The following is a 10,329-nucleotide window of genomic DNA, read 5'->3' on the forward strand; positions in this document are numbered from 1 at the left end:
GGGGCTGCTGAATAGGACACATGCAGACGAGTGGAAAATATGACAATTTAGTTATTTGTGAACTAAATGCTTTCTAATTTTGGATTGAAAGTTTTAACGATTCTTGAACTTTTAACCATCACTGAGTAAGTTTCACAATTTGGGAACGCGTTTAGCTTTGTTATCAACAGCAAAAAACTTCAATCACTGCAAAAAGTTCTGTAAAAACATTTTTCAAGACGTTAATTGATATTTCTTACCAATTCAATTATAATCCACGTATACTCAGGATTAAGCTTTAAGCTCGCAATTGAACTTTTGACGGTGATACTTTGGAAGTCCTAATACCGATAATGTTGAATTTCACTGAACTTCCATAACATTACCGCGCAAAAAATTAACTAAAATTTATTTTTTCTATGCAAACTTGGATACTGATTACGAATGTATATCCCTGGGTGTGAACCCAGCATGGAATAGCTCAGGAACAACTACTAAAAGGGTAGTGAGGAAGTGGATAATGAATACACGAGTCGGTAACGAACACCTACCCGGTACACGTGTGTTCCTCGTTACCAACTGCCTGCATGTGAACCTAAGGTCTGGTAATCAAAGTAACTGCTGGGCGTTTGCATGGGATCCATCCATATGTTAATCTCGATGAACCGGCCAGTCTGGGTAAGTGCATCAGTATTCGAATTGGATTTTTCAGCTTAGTAAATCCTGTGATGCTCCCGAGCTTCTAGCGAGTGCCGGAATAAATTGAACGAGGCTCCAAAGAGAGAATGTCTGACCAACTACGGCTGGGTGGGTATGTCATGGAGGCGGCTATAGCCTTCAATGAACTGAATATTGAAGAGCAAATGGAGATTCTCATGTGAATGCAAGTTGCCGTGATAAATATTCCATATCTCATACTCTGTCATATATTTTCAAGGTTCGAGAAATTTGAGGGAAATTCAATAGTTGTGATGCTGACATCAAACTCTGTGAGCTCGACGTTTGACGTGTTATGAATCATTGATCGGCTAAACATATTTTTAGCGAGAAATATTTAAAACAAAGGCAACGAGAAAAAATTGCAAAAGTAAGAAGGCTCTGCATGTCAATTCAGTATGTTATACTGTAATGGTGTTAGTAATTATGTAATTAAATTTGTCGGCTAATAAGAGGAAGTTCTTCATGTATCATTTAATAACACAGCAAAGCCTTTTTTAAAGTTAATGGTGTCGGCTTCGTGTATTTTACTGTAGTACGCACTCCTTATTAATTTTTAATGAAAATTTTTGGTACTTTTATGTTTGTACAACTTAATTCTTGATTTAAATGCTTTTTTAATATAATTTTTATCGAAGGGGCATAACTGTGAAGCCCATAGGCAACAAGTTCCTAATAACAGTCATTGGTCCAAGTTACACGACTTTTGCTAGACCAAATAAAAGAAAATAAGTCTTGGACAGGAAAGCAATCTCTCCCGCAGGAAAGGAGCTCCTCATTGAAGTTATCAGAAGAGCAATCAAAGCAATTCCAAGCGAGGCTGATAAATTACTGGCCACGACTTCTCTATTAGACCCCCAGACCCCCCATAAGCCCTCCTGCTGTCGGCCGGGGGGTAATGGGGTGTTAGGCCTCCTTAATCCCTCCTCTGTCAGCTTGCTGGGCCCCACTACTTCATCATGGGTGGGGCCCTTCTTTGGGGGCCCTTCTTGCTAAATCATCACCTGCAGCCACGATACCTTTACACACTAAGCCTCATGTGTGTTTTAAATTCGTTAGAAATATTAGAAAAAATCTCAAACTTAATTCATCTATAAATTTAATGCTATTCCTAATCCTTATAATTTACATTTTCAGTTAGATAGTTTATCTGAGTACTTAGTTGCGAGAAATATTAGGCAAACATGAAGATCAGACAACTAATTGACTTCAGAATTTTATTTTTAGAAAGCTAATAACATAATAGCTCAAGCCAAATTTCGCAATCGTTGATATAACTGTTTTTTTTTTTATTTTATGCTTGATGAATTGAAAAGCAAATAAAACAAGACAAATAATGAAAGACTGAATTCTCTCTAAAAAAAAGTTTTAATAAGATAATTTTGACCTTTTCACTTCTACTTTCAACGGCATAGGCAAACCGCTAAGTTGCTACCTAGACCACCACTATAATAACGGCACCTCTTAAATTCAGCTCTCGGCAAGCGCTTGGTGACGCAAATGCCTCTTGAAATATGGAGAGAACATGCAGATCAGACGACAATTTTACAAGAGGGGGAAACTAAAGCGCCTAAGAGTAAAATGAAATTGTAAAACTATAAGTTGCTGCACCATGTGAACTTACTCTTTTGTTGGTGAAGAAAAGACAGGGATTATGATCAGTATATGGCGAAACATAATGACTACTGAAATATTGTGTACGTAATGGGAATCGGTGAAGTAAAGTTTATTTTTTCCAGCTAATGAGCCAGGATCATAATGCCCAAATAAACAATATACTGAGGTAATGCAAGTATAGCTTATGAAATTGAGATACCCGCTGACACTCAAGATTTTACATGTTGAACCGAAAGCTTTTCATATCATAAGCACATAAGGTCGATATTTTGGCAACCATACACTTTTTACCGCATTTCCTCATTTATGGAAAAATGCGCTATTGCGCTCGTCATGTCCGTCTGTCAGCCTATCCGTCTGTCTGTCCGTGACTTCACGCTTTCGTCGACGAGAAAATGCGCTCTCTGTCACTCACTGCAGTGAGTACGGTACGTACTGAGTTATATTTTTGTAAGTTTTCAAGGAAGTAAAACGGTATTTCCACCACGGCTTCTTCTTCCTCCCTAAACATCCCGCGTACCGGCAGTTGTAAAACACACAGAAGTTAGCACGGCAAGTTTTCGGTCGCTGGACAATAAGAAAGCTTGGGTCCTCGCAGAGGTTCTTAGGATAGATCGTCCGACGCATGAGGGTCCCAGCGCAGGAAAATAGAGCGAGACAAGGGTTGCAATCAGGTTACCATGCTAATGTTCTGCCAGCGCAGCATTCGCTTCCCGCTTGCTCAAAACCTCGGACTTATCGGGAACCGCAGGAGAATCTCGGACGGCCGACCGTATGTCATTCGATGGCTTCAAATAATTCCACTCCAGACTTCGAGGGAAGCTTGTGCGCTCGAGCTCCAGAATTTATCTGCCGAACAAAAAATCGAAGACTTCTATACTCGAAAATCATTACCGAACGAACAACGCAAGCTAGAAACATAACTGCCCCCTCATGTTCAAAAGGCGTGTATTCATTTTTGTTGCTCCGTAGCTACGAATAAACTTCTCTATAAGATTTATTAAAGCTTTGAGATGAACTATGCTTCTCTGAAAGTAGTTATTTATCATTTTTAATGTCGCGTCCGCCTAAAAACTCCGTCCTTGCAGTCGCTTGGCCGCACTTAGCTCACAATGCCATCTCTCAGATCTCATAATTTAGGGTGGCTATAAAGACAGAGACATTTTTTGGAGGCGAGCGTCTGGAACATTTTTTGACAAAAGACTTGCGGTTCGAGAGCGCTGAAGGGTAATGTTTTGAAGCTGCTCGGATGTTTCAGTAATAGGACGGAAGCAGACGCTGACACTAATGGTCTGTCCGGCGAGGGCCGAATAATGGGAGTCTGACATCGGGCTCATGGAGAGACGGAAACAAAATAATTGGGAGGCTGCGGCTTCAGGGCAGGTGACGGCCACGACCGCCTAACACTCCGTCTTTGCAGGCCGTACTAACCGTAGGGAAGACGAAGTGGAAAGACCAAAACTCCGGTATATTCACACTCCAGCCATACTGATCGTAGGGAAGACGAAGTGGAAAGACCAAAACTCCGGTATATATCCACACTCCAGCCGTACTGACCGGAGACCTCTTAGGGAATTTGTTTGTGATGTTTTACTTATTCATCTCGTGTTCAATTGCCAACACTTTGGAATAAAATTTCTACCAATGTACGATCCAATCAGTCAATGATAATTTTGCATGAAAGTGGGCGATTTGTTGTGAATTTCCTTTTGATGCAATATAACACAATTTTTATACTGATTACCATCCTGTTCTAAAAACTCACTCGAGTTTGAACACCATTTTTACCGCGCGACAGATACACAACCCGATGCCAGACCGCGGGTCAGGTTCATTCATTTGTTTGGACGTCTGAAAATCATTTTATTTTCTCGTGCAAAGTCGGATGGCGTTTGGGAGACCACAGAAGTGCAGAATTTCAGCCTCTATTCTGGCAGCAGCGAACTCGATACCCTGCAGCGGAGGCAGTCGCGCTTGCCCACGCTACGTGCAATTCCAAATAAAGATCCAAGGTTATTTGCGCACGAGAACAAAACTCACGAGGGCTGAATATAGGACATTTTAGTTTCATACACGTTTGTGAAAGTTTGCATTATTTACAATTTGCTAGATTGATGTAGCTTAATTTATTTCGACATCTAGCTTTCAGAATCGTTAATCTTTATTTAGGTGTGGCCACAAGTCTTGGATTCTAATTAGATAATGAATAATGTGCTTATTTGATGAAAAATAGCATTAGTCACGCCAGAAGTCACGTCATTAATTACTAACCCAGCCGACGCAATAAGTGTTTGCAGCTTTGATTTATAGATGACACGTCGCACCACTAGGCTCGTGCTTAGACAAGAAGGCAACCTCATTCAGCAGCCGTACGTGCAGCCTTATTTGTCGCTGTACTTATTCACGACTGTACACATTATTCAGCACGGTACACGTCGCGACGGTTCACATTATTTGGCACAATACACGTTACGACGGTTCACATTATTCAGAACGGTACACGTCACGATGGTTCACATTATTCAGCACGGTACACGTCACGACGGTTCACATTATTCAGCACGGTACACGTCACGACGGTACAAATTATTCAGCACGGCACACATCACGACGGTTCACATTATTCAGCACGGTACACGTCACGATGGTTCACATTATTCAGCACGGTACACGTCACGACGTCTCATTGCCGTTCATCAACATATTGGACGGAGGTCGTCGGAGCTGCTGAAGGCGCTCGTGTCGCGCGCAGCTAATTAAGTTAGGGAGACAAGGGCCCGGCAACGATGATTGGCAGCGGGACGGGGGCGCCGCGGCGACAAAATGTGGGCGCCTGTTTTCCTGCAGTGACACTCAATGACCCGCTTATCATTATCGCTGAGATTTCATACACGATTGCTTTCATTTCATATACGATTGCTTCTTGTGAGTATAAAATCAAGTAGCAATGACGTGAGTAGAGCATCGTTAATCGCTTGTGTGAATATAAACTTAGCAGCTGCTCTAAAATTAATTCTTATGACTTGAATATAATAGTAATAGTCATTTCTACGTGTATAATAATATACGTAGTAATAGTAATAGTCATTTTCATTAGAATATTACTTCATATGATTTGGAAGTTCAGAAATTACGTGAATTTATTACAGTATCACTGAATCAATTTTCAAAACAGTTCTAATATGTGATTGTGAACTCAAAGCTAATCATAAAGGTCTCAAAGCTGATCCTCAACAGCCTTTGTATAATTTGCGTTGCCAGGTTTCAAATACACAAGCAAATTCACATACAAACAAAAAAGACAAAATATATTAAAAAATTTTTTTAATTACTCGAACTCAGCAAAATGTGCCGATTTTTAGTAACATTGCTGAAAGGCACTGGCAGATGGAAGATGCCAGTTCCTAAATCCGGATTAGAGTATATTTATTTTCCTCGCAAATTGAAAAAAATTGCAAATTTAAGGCAGAGAAGTTTAAATTTCGTTTTTTTCTCTATGTAATGATCGACGAAATTAAATCGAATTAATGATCATTAATTTCTATTTAATTTAATGATCGTGAAAGTTTTACATGATTTTACCGATTCAAAAAGATATATTTTTGTTTTAGTCGTAATCTTTAATGACTCTGGGTTACGAGCATTTTCCATTTGCATATGAGATTTGAGTACATCTAAATATCCATCAGTTGTACGTCTGGTATTTCGAATGCGGAGAAATTCATTTGAATTTAAGCAATGGCAAGCATAAAGAAAATATTTTAAACACGCTGTGAACGAAGACAGTAGAATTACTGGAAAAGTTCATTCTTTTGGCAGAAAGTGGACAGTTTTTCTGCAGAATCGATTAAGAGACGTAATTCGTGTCTCCGGCAACATGGCTTTGCTCTCAGAACTCCTGAGCGTCGGACGGACGACGGCACACGACGCTGCAGTCCACCATGCTTCACTCGAGCGTCTTCTCTTAACTCAGCCCTGCCTTCACTACTTAATTGGGTCATTAATTAGCGCATGATACAATAAACAATAAGACATAGAGCATTTGGTACGATAAATAATTATACTGTGTACTGAGCATGATGCATTTAATCACACTTTACGAGTATGCAACGAATGAGATAATAAACAATGCTACTATAATACAAGTAATAAAATACTCTGTATGTTAAGCACATAATAAAATGAACCTTACTACATACAGCACGCCATTCTATCTCAATAATCCATTCAAAGGTGACAATACTCATGTTTTTAGGCCTCCTTCATTCAAACAATAAGCACTCCATTATTAATAGTCGCTCTCAATATTGTTTAAAAGTTAACAAGTCGCAACTGACTTGCACGAATGATAACTCGAAAACATCCATGCCATGGGAATAACATTCAAGGAGCAGCAAGCAATATTAATATCTTTATGCTGAGAGTTCAATGTCTACGCGAGAAATGATTGCTGTGCACATACAGTCCTCCTTGAAAATCATTTATAATTTCATGAAATTCGCTCGGTTGTGATTGCGAAGTGTTGTTTTGATCTATTGTAAGGGAAATTCACTCATCTTCACTCTTTGATGCATTTCTTTCATTATGTGTTCCGTTATATATATCACCTCATTTACCTGTAATATCGGCTACAGTGTCACTTGTGCTGACGCTGCATCACCACGCAGGCTGTTCCTGTCTAGCCTCCCTATATTATATAGTAGATGAGTTGAGGTGGAGATAGTCGTTAGGCTAATTCTAGATGATTTTGAACTCCGTAACTTTCCCAATTAGTGTTAATCGATCCTTCAATTCTAATTATTTTTTTTGTACTGATAGTGTGCCAGTTTATCTGTACAAGTAGTCTAGGTGACCACCATTGTTTGGCTTTGGCAGGACTAATTTCTTGCCTGACTATCAATTACTGCTGCTACATAGGCCGACAACCGCAGTGCTGATAGGTGGAATTATCCGCCACTCATTCAAGTGTCTACCGAGTCCGACCCCATCGTGTTTTCCTATCTTCAGTACCGTGTATCTTCAGTTACGTGTATCATCAGTTAAATATGTATCTTCAGTTACGAGTATCTTCAGTTACGTGTATCTTCAGTTACGTGTATCTTCAGTTACGTGTATCATCAGTTAAATATGTATCTTCAGTTACGAGTATCTTCAGTTACGTGTATCTTCAGTTACGTGTATCTTCAGTTACGTGTATCATCAGTTAAATATGTATCTTCAGTTACGAGTATCTTCAGTTACGTGTATCTTCAGTTACGTGTATCTTCAGTTACGTGTATCATCAGTTAAATATGTATCTTCAGTTACGAGTATCTTCAGTTACGTGTATCTTCAGTTACGTGTATCTTCAGTTACGTGTATCCTCAGTTACGTGTATCATCAGTTACGTGTATCATCAGTTACGTGTATCATCAGTACCGTGTGTCTTTTCGCTTGTGTAATTTGTTCGAATTGTAACTTGTTCATTATAGTAGCGGTTTCGTTTTTCAAGATGTTTTTGTCTTTGTTTAATAAATACCAGCTCATTAAATTTTCATTATGTTGAGGTGTGGCTGTGATAATGGGTGTAGTCGCCCTCCAAGTGGAGTCAATTTGGAGTCGCCCTGTTTTAATTTTACAGCAATCAGGCTCTGAAGGCGACGTCAGAAATATAAAATTAATGTAAAGCTTGGTACCACCTCTCCTCGGAGGACGTTTGAAAACTTGAAATAAATTAAATTAATAATAGAAAAATTTTAAATTAAATAAAAAGACAGTAACTGTGATTAAACGAAATTAAACTATACCTTTAGAAATTTCAAAATGACCTAATGTTAAGTCAACGGCAAAGGTACTATGTCTCAAATTTATTCAATGCCATATGGTGCATATTTGCCAAAGCCAATTAGTTGAGTTAATATTGCTTACCTTGCTATGGCAACTCAATGTTTTAACGTATAATAAAGAAAGGCGCAGGAATTTATTGCCCATTAAAAAAATAATCATTCATTCGTAATTTGCTAACAAGTTAAAGAAAAAACGATTTCCAAAATATTTTCTCAAAAAATTCTAATATCTATAGTTCACATAAGCGGAGTCAAGAGTGACAAGTGCGAAGGCTCGATGAAGCTCGTGCAAGGTTTATGAAGTTAGTTTCCTGCGCCTTGTATCATGCGACGCAAGTGTGTTTGAAAGAGTCAGGACGGATGTTAAGACGTCGTTTGTAAACAGTGTCGGGTGCATCTAAGGAACCTCTCCATGCTGCTGCACAGGCAAAATACGCTGTTTACGAGGAGCTCTTTGTTGCTTTTCTCGACGCTTGCACTCATTCTTAGCAGGTGCGAGGAGGCCATATTAAATGGAGCTCATGTTCATTACGCTCGGAATACCAGGGTTCAGTTTAAATAAGTAGGAAATTACGATAGAGTTATCTTAATGCTCTACTTGAGAAAGAGATATAAAAGCCAAAAAATACTTCACATCCGGTAATAATGGCGATTAACAGATTAACTATCGTACATATCAGTCCTGCAGTTTGCCGTTTTGGGTCAACATGCAATATTCACCTCTGTAGTTTTGGGTTCTCAACTCACTCCCGCGGGTTCGGGCCCTCAACTCACTCCCGCGGGTTCGGGCCCTCAACTCACTCCCGCGGGTTCGGGCCCTGAACTCACTCCCACTCAACTCACTCCCGCGGGTTCGGGTCCTCAACTCACTCCCGCGGGTTTGGAAACTCATATCACTCCCGTGGTCAACGCGGACCTACATGAGAATTCACGCTTGCAAGAATTGATCAATGCGCGATGCTTTTAATTTGACGGTCACATTAATACCTGAATGATAAATGATATCAATGATTATAGTTTTTGTAAATGATGAGAATTGAATGATGAAATGTAGCACAAATTTTTGTGCATGAAGTTTCGTTGGGTAGTCTGAAATGTTTTCGTACTGATAGTTTTCTCACTTCAACATTTTCATCCTCTTCATTTCTGACATTTCTTAATGCGCTTACTCGCATACTGGGTAGTAAATATACAATCCTATTTAATATCTGTTGAGGAACAGATGGGGAGAATTCATTTCCATTGCTGGACATGTAAACCAACAGTCATACTGTAAACATATGGTGAAATTTACTGTAAACTTTTGCACAAACAACGTTTGAAATCGTTCGTATCGAAAATTCCTTTTTCGTTCCTTTTATCAATAAAAATGAAAAATGATCTGCTTACGTCGCATGGGCTGTGAAATCGAACTGTCAATCGAACTGTTGCCTATCAGGCTAAATGTTCTACAAATTTTAATCGCGCTAAGCCGTTGATGTCTTGTAACGCATTAGTTTTGTGGCCAAGACCCTCTAAAGTTTCCTCGCGATTAAGGTTTCAAGAAGTTGCTGGCTGCGTCTGCACGGCCCTCAATGGCTATTATTCAGGGCGTTAACAGGGCTTTTGTTCGTCTCCCCTCACACCTGTACATTACATCGTGACAATTTTCACTTAGCCCCGCCAAACTTATATCCTCGTTGTACGCAGGGGTGAACATTTATGGTGAGCTTTGCGCTCATGTTGAGAATGTTAGGAGTGCTTATATACGTGCGCTCTCTGCCTGTGAGTGCATCAGGATCTTCAGGGGAAACCAAAACAGACTCAGCCTCCAAAACAGACCCAAACAGCCTACAAGACAGCCCATCTACAGCCTACACGGCAGCTCGTCTATATAGCTTTGCTCTCTGGTTGACGAGGAAAACGGAGGTCGAGGCAGCGGCTGCACAGCCAAAGAAGTAAAAAAAGAATTGTTGCAATTTCAGGATTCAAAAATAGCTATTTGCTCATAGGAGACTTTTTCGATCATAAATGTACAGCAAATCTTCAGATACGTTCTTCATATTGTGATAGCACGCAATATTTTTGGTCAATATTAAAGTATTGTAATATTATTATACGGATATTTTCGGCAGATTTTAGCATTAAAATGATTGTCACTGATTACTATGCATCAAATTGTAAGCTCGATGGTGATGTCGGCTGCTCTTAC

This window comes from Hyalella azteca, unplaced genomic scaffold, assembly GCF_000764305.2.
Source record: "Hyalella azteca isolate HAZT.00-mixed unplaced genomic scaffold, Hazt_2.0.2 contig13515, whole genome shotgun sequence".
Classification (NCBI taxonomy): domain Eukaryota; kingdom Metazoa; phylum Arthropoda; class Malacostraca; order Amphipoda; family Hyalellidae; genus Hyalella; species Hyalella azteca.